Below are 12,690 nucleotides of genomic sequence, written 5' to 3' on the forward strand. Positions count from 1 at the left end.
TGTTACTGCTACTTGTTATTCGGAAATTTGTAATGTTAAGGGTATGTTACAGTGAGCGTCTACAGAATAAGTAAGAAAATGGCTTGGAAACATTTCTTTTTTACGATTGTTAGACGGTTCATACTTGTCCTGAACAATTTCATTCAACATTTATTTCTTCAACAGATATTTTTTTGGATGCTCATGATGTGCTACGCATTGGGCTAAGAACTCAATGTTGCAATGTGTATAAAATTCATTCCCTGTATGTTTATGTCTATTTAATCCTACTGTAAACTATGTCTTTAATACTGACCATAGTCATAAAATCATTTTTAATGAACAACTTGAAGAGAACAGTGGACTCTCCATTCAATTTGGTGGTTAAATTTTTAAATAGTTACTGGATTTATTACTTTAGGATAATCTACCATACGACTAAAAGTTAAATGTACTGAGCAGAAGATTATAGTAAGAAGAGTATTCCTTATGAGTCTCACTTTTTCTCCTTCTAATTGATAAAGAATACGTTAAAAAGAAAGGTAATGATTTTCAGTTACAAGGTCAGGATGTAGGCAAACATGTGTAAATTCCATGTTTATTAGCTCTAAAAAAAAAATTCTTTCTACACTAAGTGCCTTTAATTTCTAAGAACCCAGCCCTCAGACCTGGGGTTGCCTCCCAGTTCACTGCTGGAATTCCTGATGGTGGCAGTCTGAGGAAACATGAGTTCAGTTACCAAATATAGTTGAGTGGAGTAAGAGGACAGATAGGATTCTGAGGCCACAGTTGCCTCAAAGTGACCACAGACCAAGCAGCCTTTAATGAATAGACGAGGCCAACCTTTGCTCCCCCAGAAAAGAAATGCTCATCTGAAATCCATCACCTCTGTGGAGTCTTCAAAGTAAGCACGGATTAAAAAGGTCTGTAAGATGTACCTTAATATACTAACGAACTAACAAGGCAACATTTGTTAATTTTTTTTTAAAGTTAAAAACATAATAGTAGTTTGCCTGAAGATATTATACTATTTAGAAGATGCCTTGATTTTTCTTTTATTTGGAGAAGAAAAGTAATGGGAATTTTGTCATCTTTCCAAAAACAGAGAATATGTAAGATTTATCTGCAGGCCTTATTTCTACCTGTGCTGTCAGATAACTCCATTTTCTATTATAATCTTAAGCATGCTAAATTGGTGCTATCAATTTCAAAAGGATTAGATATAGTTATTGAACCAACTTTTGTCAAGATTGTGTATGTGCTTTGTTTTACAGAAAATAAGGTAGTTAATTCATCCATACTTATGCTAAATACTGATGGCCTAAATGATATACTTTAGGTTTTAGTAACATTTTAAGTTATTATTATACTTCCGAAGGATTTAAAAAATCTGTTGAGATAGTAAAAGCAGACGTCTTAAATTATGTGTATGCATAAAATGTATATATATATATTTTTTTTAAAGGCAAAGTTTACTAAGGGAAACTACAGTCCAATCAAATTTAAACATCACAGAATAATTTTATAACATGTTTTTTTAAGTTACACATGAAATTGTATTGGATCCAATATATGAGGTTAACACAAAATTATTTCAGGCTCTAATTACTTTTTAAGAATTGCTAAAAGTACTAATTGCCTTTTATTATGAATAAAGTGACCACATATAAAGACCACTGCCTGACAACATTATACTACTCAATCATGTATGTGCAGAAGTTAAATCCTTATTACATGATAAATGTACTTTCCAATAGTTTTTCCTCAAAGAAAGGACTCGAATGCTCACCTCAATTATTCAGATTTTAAAAATCAGTCTATTTGACAAATTATTGCTAACAGTAGACAAGGCTTAAGAGATTTATCAAGCCAATAATTGCTCTATAAATATATGATTACATATTCCTAGAATACAAATTAGTCCTCTCGTATTCTAGTGTCTGATATGGATCAGAGTCTGTATCCTGGGGATTCTATCTCAGTTCTCTGTCTGAGCTTCTCTGTTTTGTTGCTAAAACTAAATATTGTAGTGGTCCTATAGCATACTTCACAACAGAATAAGTATCTAGATTACACTGGACAATTACAATCACTTAGATTTATTTACCTCATTTTCTGAAAATGTAGAGGGGAAACATTAGTCAAGTTTCAAAATAAATCTGACCCATTCTTAAAGAGATACCAACTGAAAACTTCCAGGCTAAACAAGGGCCTCCACTTCATTAAGAATATGTGTGTGAATGAGAAACAGAAACTCATAGACACAGACAATAGTTTAGTGGTTACCAGAGGGTAAGAGGGGTGGGGGGTCGGGGGTGGGGGGTGGGAGATGAAGGTAAGGGGGATCAAATATATGGTGATGGAAGGAGAACTGACTCTGGGTGATGAACATACAATGGGATTTATAGATGATGTAATACAGAAGTGTACACCTGAAATCTATGTAATTTTACTAATAATTGTCACCCCAATAAATTTAATAAAAAAAAAAAGAATATGTGTGTGGAGGATATCAAAGGGTATTGTAATAACTGAATTCCAGTCAGGAATTTAGGCCATCTAGAGTTCATGGTTGTGTCTCAGTTACAATTCCAGCAAAAAAAACAAAGATTGAGAAAAACAGCTCTGACTATAACTTGTAACTATTAAATTATATTAGAAAATATAGAAACATATTTGGTAAATGTGTTTGGAATTTAGATGAGAGGAATGAAGTCCTGAATAAATATAATGGCAGTGGAAATGGATGATTTAGAAGTAAATTCTAGATATTTACAACTGATTCAATATGGTAGAAAAAGATGATAATACGAAGAAGACACCAGGGATAACTGAAAACACTCTCTGTAAAATAATTTATATGGCTATTATGAGCATTCAGTGAACTATTATATTGTGCCCCTGAAATTGAGATTAATATACTATTTGGGGCTATTTTTAACTGTAGAATAAATATGACATATCTTCCTGCAATGACAATTCACTTCAAGACAAAGAAAGTAGAAATCCACATGTATTATTAAGATATAGATTATAAAATTGTTGTGCAATTTTTTGCATCAAATAAGATTTTATGTTTTTTCATATTTGACTTTTGTTCTATAGCACCCTTGATGAAAGCGAACATTACCCACCCCCAAAAAAATAAATAAATAAAGGTTGGGAGAAGGAAGGAAGAAAGGCAATTTAGGAGATACAAACCAACTTTAACACTTCATGAAGCAGTTTCTTTTGGGAGAACTGTCAAAATAGGGTGAAAGGCAGGAAGCTTTTATTGGATTAAAAATAAAGAGCAAGGGAGAGAAAATTAGAAAATATATGATTGGCTTGGGTCACAGTGTCCACCTTGTTTGGGGTGAGAAGGAACCAGAAAATACGAATAGAGCCTAGATGGCTTGGCATTTGGGGATTGGCTGACTGGATAGACTTGCTGGTCTATCCAGTTGCTATCCAGTTGCTGGTCAAGCAGAGCATTTCCAGGGACACAGAACTATCTAAGCTTCAGTTTGCTGATGTGGCACCCTGGGCAACAGGAGCTTTATATTGTGCCTACAAAATTACTTCAGCAGAAGAAATTTAGTCTGGGGACTGCCTGCCTGTGATTCACAAATAAGAGGAAAAAGAGTTTCAAAGCTTTTCAACTTTGGCTTTCATAGTTCAGGCTTTATTTTCAAATATTTTTAGCATTGAATCTTTGTACCCACAGTTTTTTTAAATTACTTTTTTAGTTATTGCTTAAATATGAAAATAAAAAATAAATAAAAGGACTAAATTTAAATGTTAAAATCACTCACAATTTTAACTTTTTTCCAAGAATGTGCAATAAGGAACACAAGATTCTCCTAAATGTCCCACCCTTCAACCGTATCCTTACCTAAGCCCTACCACAAAGGAAATAAACATTAATTGTTTGGTGCATGTTCTTCCAACCTTTTTCATGTATTTCTATCTAACCATATATACATTTTAAATGCCTATTGGAACATTACTGTCTGGACTCCCTAAATTGCCTGGCCCATATAATATGGCATATTGTGGGATTCTTGGTGCCTGTCGAAAGTATTTTTCCAATATCAAACACTTTGTCTTTCAAAACTGTAGTAGCTTGCCAAGATCTCTGCCAAAGTAGTCCATAAACAGATTGCAAATGTTCTCCCCTTATCTAAATTCTTAAGGTAAATAATCTTAATATTCCTAATGGGAAAAGAAAACTTTGTGGTTAAATGCAGGTGGCAACTCTATGTCTACGATTCCGATGGTTCAACTTTGGCCAAATAATTGAACATTTTTATGTTGTAGTTTCAGTAATAGAAATAATGAAAAATTATACCTACCCCATCAATTATACTGAGGACCAACTGGTTCACTATATGACAGCAGGCAATTCACAGTTCAGAAGCTTCTGTATGGCAAATCCTCAGGGAGGCGAGCTTTCATTGTTTATAACTGAATTTCCTTTTGTATTAGACTCTGCTATTTCTCATGCACATGCCTTGTCTTCCCCAAGTTCCTCCAAAGTCAGGGAAATATTTTACCTTTCAACAGCTTATCGTGCCTTGCTTCCTAGGGATCCAGGAATGTCCCAGAGTATTTTTTGATGGACAAAATAGAGGATTACCCTGGATATCATAGATCTGGTTTTCAGATCATTATCCATCTGAAGTCAGCAACTCTCAAAACAAATGTTAGTCATAATTTCTAAATGTGTCTATCTTTTCTATTATTTATATGTTCACACATGTATGTGAATTTTATACATTTCATGTATATTACATATTCAGGAACTCAAAAATAAACGTTTTCCTGAATACTAGGATAGTAATGCCAAGACAGTTTAGGATAAAAATGCTTATGTCAGAATGGGTAATATATACATCCAAATATAAACTACGAAAACTTACATGTTCTATATTTCATAGCAGACCATGAGTCCAGCAAAATTTGGATGATATTAACTTACGGAGAAGTTGCAAGCCATAAAATTACAATTAGAAATAATCTATAAATTAAGTGGCATAGAATTCTTTAAAAACCAATGAAGTATGCACAGTGTTTTAACAAAATAGTTGACGATGAAAGTTTACATTTGAAAGCAATATTTGCTTGGGATAAGCAAAGATGCTGACAGCTGCCTATTGAAGTTCAAGGTGGAAAGGAATCTGTAATGTTTCATATTATTTGCTGACCCTCCCAAACCTTTGCTTCACCAAATGTTTGCTTAGGATTAAGAGTTTGCAGGGAATGTAGTCAATAATGTAATAACTTTGTACGGTGACAGATGGTTACTAGACTTACCAGGGTGAATACATTATAAGGTATATAAATATCATATCAATTAATTTTATACCTAAAATTAATATAATATTTTGTGTCAACTATAAGTTAAGTATTTTAAAAAGATTGAGTCTGGCATTATGTATAAATGTCAAACTTCACACGGAAGAATTTGCCTTCAGAACATCAAGAGGACACTTGCAGCTGCCTCCCTGATACAATTTGAGAGAACCTAAAGCAGCATAGAATTCTTAATATCAAATACCAGGTGTATTTCTCTCCATCACCTGCCATGATCCAGACACCGTGCCAAGCACTACCCATACAAAGACTGTTGGTTGCAGGTCCTGCTTTCAAGGTGTTCACAGTCTAACGAAGAAAGGGTTCTCTAAACTCATATTTATAATTCAACAAGATGAATGCTATTAGGTTGGTGCAAAAGTAATTGCAGTTTTTGCAATTATTTAAAAAATTTTAAACCACAATTATTTTGCACCAACCTAATATAATAAAATAACATGCAAAGTGTCATGTTTGGAAGAAGGAGCTGATTATACTGACTTAGGGAATCATGGAAAGCACCAAAAAGAAGTGAAATTAAGTAAAGTTTTCAAGGATGAACTGGGATTTGAAACACAGAAACAAAAGGGAAGGGCCAAAGGAACAGCATGTGCAAAGGCATGGAGTCATGAAAGAACACGGACTATTGAAGGAATGGTGAGTAAGCCAGTTAGGCATGACTGCAACATGTTTCAGAGTGACAATGGAGCATAAGGCTGGAGAGCATCAGTGCAAACTGTCCAGAGGCACACAGATAACCTGTATATCATACTTTGGACCTTCTCTTATCAGCCAGGGGTACCAATGGGGAAAAAAAGTACCAAAGGAATGATATGACCAAATTTGTAAATATGATTCTTCCTACCATCTTTGATCTCCTATAGCAATTTGTTTAAACTATTTTATATCAATTATCATGTTCCTCTTTGTGTTTCCGTCATTTTTACCCTTGGCTAATATAATACCTCTAAATCCCTTCTACTGGATTGTAAAACAATTAAAGGAGACAAACTATGCCTGGCTCATCTTTACCCTCCTTGGAGCTTCCTTGTGCACAGTGATAAAACTGTTGTTTAATTGATTTAGAGTTCCACTTGCCATTTCAGGAAAGGGAAGTGGATAAAAGAAAGAGTGACCATAAAATGAGCAGGGCCAAATAAGAGCCATTTCTCCTACGGTGAAGGAACTAGAACTATACACGAAGTCCAAGAAATTAGAAAATAGTTGTGGCTTATGGGGGTTTCAGGGGAAGTAAAAACTAAACTAAATTATTAATGATGGAGATGATGAAGAAGACACAAAGGAGAAAAAGACCAAGAAAGGCATTTCCAGGCAATTCAAATTCCTTAAGAGAAGAGGATAGAGGCGGGGGGTGGGGGGGTGGGAGGGGGTGGGCAGAAAAGATTTAAAGGTGTAGGAGAAAAGTTTATTCCTCAAAATTTCAAAATCTTTCAATTCTACTTGCTAAACTGGAATATTTTAATGTTTTTGGCATTTACCTAACTTCCTCTTTACAAGCTGCATAATTAGTTCTTTTAAGTATATTTCATTTCTGTGTCTATCACACCAGCATAGAATTACCAAAAGCACTGTTTAAAATAAAACATGAAATCTCAAGGAAATAATGGAAATATTTGCAGTTGTATTTCTTTTGATTATGACCTTTTCATTTTAGGGTGTTGACTGACATGTAAATCTCTGAAGCATAATTGTCCAGTGAGTTTGGGCCACCGGGGAAATTTCCCTTGTTCATCCACAGTGAATGAGCATTTTCCCTAGATGATAGGCATGTTCTAGCAGCAATAACTGGGTTTGCAAATTAAACCCAAACCATATATGCCATAGAGCTATTATTTTATTTTTTCACCGTGCAAGCAGTTTTTAAGCTACACCTAATCCTGACAACTGGATCCCGTCAGATGGCGCCTCTTTAAAACCAAAATATAAGTTAATAAGCAGGTGATTTAATCTGTCTCCGGCAAACACTCCCTACTTAAAAAGAACTGCAAATCATTTCATCATTCAGAACTTTGCTTTAAGCTTCCTCATATTTTTGTGTGAAATCTTAAAACTTATTATTTGGTGTTCACTTTGCGCTAAATATAATGAAATTAGTAGCAGAACTCTGATTGTGGATGCAGTTTTATTAGTCTGATATATTGCTTAAGACACTATAAAATCATGGTAGTAAAGTGTATGGTTAAGATCAGGATCTCTGGTGTCGTTGTCTGGCTTTAATTCTTGGCTCTTTTACATTTTGTGCCTTAGTTTCCTTCTTTCTAAACTGGGTGTGTTATGAGAATTTTAAACGGAATAATCTACATAATGGCTCTTGGTACAATGCCTACCTCATGGTAATCTGTCCATTGTTAGCCAGTATGTTTGTCATGATCATCAGTATTAGTGCTTATGTGTGTTGTATGAGTTCATTAGGAAGCTGATGTCCTATAGCAGGGGTTGGCAAACGTTTTCGGTAAAAATCTGGATAAATATTTTAGGCTTTGTCAATCATATTGTCTCTGTTGCAGCTAAACTCTGACAGTATTCTACAAAAACAATCAAAGATAGTCACACGGCCACACTGTAAATGAAATCAGCAGTCAAAAAGCTCTGCCTCTAAAATGATCCATTCAGCCACGTCACTATCTTAATGCATCCTTCCAGATCTCTACTCATCCTTATACTATTCTTTTGTTTTCCCTGGGTCTTTAGTTCCTTAATCTTTTTATGTTCAAACTCCTACCCATGAACTCCAATCCAGTGTAGATTTAGAATCCATTTCTGTCTTGCCAATATTCTCAACAACCTTGCCCATTTCCCTTCCATCTTACCTGTGTGTCAAAACCTGGATCGTGTAACTCCACATCTTCATCTGGACAGCTGAGCTCTGGTGGAGAGAATTGTGCCATCACACAGATGAATGACACCATACATACATCACCTCTCACTTCAACTAAGCCCTTACCTTTGCCCATAAATCCTTCTTAAGGAAATTTCTCCCTCTCTACAACAGCTATTTGAAATCTACTCCTGTCTTCACAAAATTCCAAATGTGCAGAAGTCGCAAGACAAGAGCTCTCCTTTCAGTAGGAAGTTTATCCAGATTCTCATTTTTTCTCTCTCCTACACACACACACACACACACACACACACACTTTATTACTTCTTTCTTTTGACAATGGAAGAACTGTCCCCTTCCAACCTGAAGCTATTTAAAGTATAATAACCCATTTCACCTCACATCCTGGGAGACCTGGTGTATATATAATCCCCACTTTCTAACATGGATCTTCTGCTTCTTCTCCACTGACTAATTCCATTGGCATCAAAACGTGTTCCTGTGTCCCATCCTAATAAATAAAAAACCTCACTAGATTCCATCCTTTTGTCCAGCTACACTCCCTCTCCTCCTTTCTATAAACTTCTCCAGAGTCAACTGTACTTGGAATCTACACTTCCTTTTCTTCGTAATTTCTCAACGTGTCTGGAATCTGATTTACATCTCTGTCACATACACTGAAATTGCTGTTGCCCATTATGCTGCATTTCCAGTTGTTGAGTCAAAAGTGTACCCCCTCTTTCATGGGACATTTCTTACCCTGCTTTTATGACACCCACTCTCCTGGTTTCCCTCCAACTCCCTAAAGGAATCTTTCTTTTCTCTCTTTGTTTCTTGATGACCTTATCCACTCCCACAGTTTATGTTGCCACCCATGGGCTAATAATTCCCGATCCAGCTCTGCTTTTCTTTCTCCGGGCTCTGGACTACTATCTCAAATTGCCTTTTAGACATCAGCACCAGAAGTCCCAGAGTCCCCTCAGATGCAAAAAGTGCAAATCAAAATGAAACTCTTTTTTTCCCCCTCAAAACTTATTTCCCTAGTTGTGTCATGTGAGTTAAAGGCGCCGTCAATCCCACTGTGTGATTACTAAGTCTATGATCCTGCCTCTGCATGATGTCTTCATTTAATCAATCGTCAATTTCTGTCATTTCTATCTTCTATTGGTTCAGTCCACTGTTTTGCATCTCAATTCACTTGTTCACATCTCTATCATCTCTTTTTATCTACTATCGATTGGGTTTCTTAGTAGCAAGTAACAGAAATATTCTTTGTTCAACTTGAGCACAAATTGCTTTACTGATAAGAGTAGTGGCAACTCACAGAATGAAGCCCAGAGTCTATGCTGGAGATAAGTCAACAGTCAGAACTGTGCCAGAAAAAGGCTCATGTGCGGTATCCCTGCTGCCACAGTTGAACAGTCTACAACACAGCTTCCATCTCCAACCCTGGATATCCCTCTGCACAACCACCACAGAACATTCCACGCTGCTGCCTCTAAAGCCACTATCAGTGTCTAGCGATCAGAATGGTTTTGCCATGGACGTGCTTCAAAGTCCAAGATGGATGCATCTAATTGCAAGTCTAGGCTATATGCCAAGACTTGTGCCCAGGCTCCAAAGCACTGGGAAAGCAAATATTTGGAGATTTCACATCACATTATCACAAGGAAACACAGTTCTGAGGCTCATAACAAGAGGAATTACTCAAAACTAAGAAGGAGGTTCAGATAATGGGCAACCAAAAATAAAACAATGATAAATACACACAACCTCTAGAATACTACAAAGGTCCTCTCACTGGCTTCTTTCTTTCATCTTGCTTCATCTTCCCCTGACTCTGTCCTAAACCCAGGCTGCAATCAGTCATATTTCTAAATTGAAACTCTGGTGTGTTTCTCACATACTTACTTGACAGTCTTCTTTTGTCTCCCAACTGCCCGTAAGATAAAACTCAAGCTCTTCACATGACTTCAGGAGCTCTCTCAGCCCACTCCTGTTTTCTAACCTTCTCTCTGGCTATCTTCCCCATCTCCAGATAGATTTCTGTTTAACTGACCCTCTCTGAGTTACTTGAGTTTGTCATACTACCTCAGGTACCCAAGAATTTGTACAAGCACCACATAATAGTATTTAAATGAAGGACAGACAGCATATGCCACGGTGGTCCCATAAGTTTATAACAGAGCTGAAAAATTCCTATCACCTAGTGATGACGTAGCTGTCGTAAAGTCAGAGTGCTGTGGCATAAGGCATTACTGACAGGCGTCTAGAGTTTTGAGGGCTCCCTCTTTATCGGTGAGTTTAAAACATAAACAAGAATTTAAAGGATGTCCTGTGCCAGTGCTCGTGGCATCAATGTGTCCACCGTGTCCAGGGAGAGAGGCTGAGGTGACTGAACTCTGGCTGGAGGCACCCAGGCCCCTGGATAATGAGGATGTCGCCTTCGTTATTTCCGGCGACTGTCCTGGCTGTGAACAAGAGGAAGCGGCCACCCATCTGGGCCACCTTCACCCTGACACCTTCAGCAGTAAACAAGATAAAACTTCTTAAAGATAAGCTTGAACATGTAGGTGTGAAAGTTGGCGACTGAACCAGAGGTTGTAATGGCCTTTCTTATACTCTAGAATATGCAAAGACAAAAGCAGATTCTGGTGAAGAAGTTGTTCAAGATGGAGTCAGAGTATCCATCGGAAAGAAAGCACAGATAACACTTTTAACAGAAATAGACTGTGTTAAAGACAAATTATCCAGTGAGTTTGTGTCCAGTAATCCAAACATCAAAGGAATGTGTGGCTGTGGAGAAAGCTTTACTATTTGACCCCTCAGGACTACTCTGACTGAAACTGCCAGGAAAGCCTGTGGAAGCCCTGGGCTTACTGATGAAACCATGTAACTGTCACGTGCTTAAGGTTTTTAACGCATGGCTGCTGTATAAGGAAAATAAAGCGATGCGTTTTGAAAATGAAGCCAGTGTGTTATATTCCAGAAGAAGTGATATTTGCATTCTTTTCAGGGGACAGAAAATGAGAAGCCTTCATTCTCTTTGGTTTATTTTTCTGAACTGTAAAGAAAAAAACCAAAGAAGTCCTAGCCTGCACTAAATTATCTTACATCCTTTCTGTTAGAACAAGTTTCATGGAAGCTGCCTGCCTGAGAGGATTTCGGCAAACACATTCTTAGTAGGTGTGCTGCTCTCTGTGGATCTCTGTTGAATGGCTTCAGTGTGTATCTCCAGACCACATTGATGGTTCTTAAAATTCAAAGGCAGAAAGTCCTGACGGCTGATGTGACGTGGTGGTGCATTGTTTTTCTAACCAAACTTAGTATGCTTTTCTACATTTTTATCCAAAACGTCATCGTCAGACACCTCATTTGCTTATCCTTTATTAGCACCAGCCATTAGATGAAAGTGTCAAACAAAGATTTCCTTGAACTGCTATGCAGAGTGGTTTTGAATGATGGCATCAAAAGGTAAGAATTCTTAACCCACCATTTTCCATCCACTTCTTTTGCCACCCTAAACGTCTGCTCAAGGTGGAGTCTCAAGCTGACTTAGATCCTTTTATTTGAAAGGCCTCTTACAAGCCACTTATTTAGCCACCCCCTCAATTCTATACCTGAGGAAGCGAAACCCTGGCGAAGTCGAAGGCCTTGTGTCCACCCCTACACTGAAGAGTGGGGGCTACTCATGTCTCCCCCTCTGTGCAGGTGACACGCCAGCCTGGGGCTCTGAGGCAGGCAGTAAAGGTAAATTGTAGGTCTGGCTTCTATATCTGGTTGACATTTCAATAAGATTTCTGTGTAATTTGATGGAGATCATATTTTTATTTTATTTTGAGTGAGAAAGAATCTTGTTTTAAAACCCATTTATATGACTTACCATGATGTTTCTTTGGAACTGTGAAATAATGGCTTATACTAGTAGAGAAGACATTGTAGCAACCCAGAAATACCACTTTGGAAAGTAGTAGTAATTGTGAAGCAGAACATACGGGGCTTTTCCTAAAATTCCCAATCTGTATATGCTTTTTGGATCCAAAGTCCAGTTGCTAAAAATTTTAAACTTAATACTTTAACTTAATATTTTTGTCACCAACTTTTCTTTAATAGTGTTCCTTTTGTCATTTAATTACTGATTTTCCTGGCTTTGACATATTAAGTGTTTTGTGAGAGGACATATACGCTTTTTTTTGAAAGGTGATTTTTATGAAGCAGATGAGTTCCTTGATGTTTGTCATGCTTACTAAAATACCTGACACAAAATGCACCAAAACCTAGAGCAGTAGCTTTATGCTGATCAGGTGTTATTAATATAGTTGCCAAACCACTTATAATCTGTGCAAAACTGAATGTGTGTAGAGACTAAGTTGTCAAAAAATGTGGCTTCTTTGTGATCATGAAGAGAGAGAGAGAGAGAGAGAGAGAGAGAGAGAGAGAGAGAGAGAGAGAGAAGAGAGAGAGAGAGAAAGAAAGAAAGAAAGAATTTAAAGCACAAGGAAGAGAAAAATAGAAGCAGCCCACATGTCAGCCAACAT

General features: G+C 36.9%; 1 protein-coding gene and 1 pseudogene across 6 annotated transcripts in view; both read left to right on the forward strand.

The window, feature by feature from the left end:
- The first annotated feature begins 750 nt into the window (after nucleotides 1–750).
- PALLD (palladin, cytoskeletal associated protein) overlaps nucleotides 751–12,690 on the forward strand; it is a 372,024-nt gene continuing 360,084 nt past the window's right edge. For 2 of the 6 annotated variants that reach the window (XM_019731447.3, XM_019731449.3), the window contains exon 1: nucleotides 752–902. The gene's annotated coding sequence lies outside the window, so the exon portion shown is untranslated. Of the gene's footprint in view, nucleotides 903–12,690 lie in introns of all 6 variants that reach the window. The other 4 variants (XM_019731450.3, XM_019731448.3, XM_074338297.2 and 1 more) reach the window with 4 other exon arrangements.
- Nucleotides 10,590–10,973, forward strand: LOC109447241 (iron-sulfur cluster assembly 1 homolog, mitochondrial pseudogene; annotated as a pseudogene).

The sequence above is a fragment of the Rhinolophus sinicus genome, chromosome 15 (genome assembly GCF_057876585.1).
Source record: "Rhinolophus sinicus isolate RSI-liver-muscle chromosome 15, RSI-T2T, whole genome shotgun sequence".
In the NCBI taxonomy this organism is placed as follows: domain Eukaryota; kingdom Metazoa; phylum Chordata; class Mammalia; order Chiroptera; family Rhinolophidae; genus Rhinolophus; species Rhinolophus sinicus.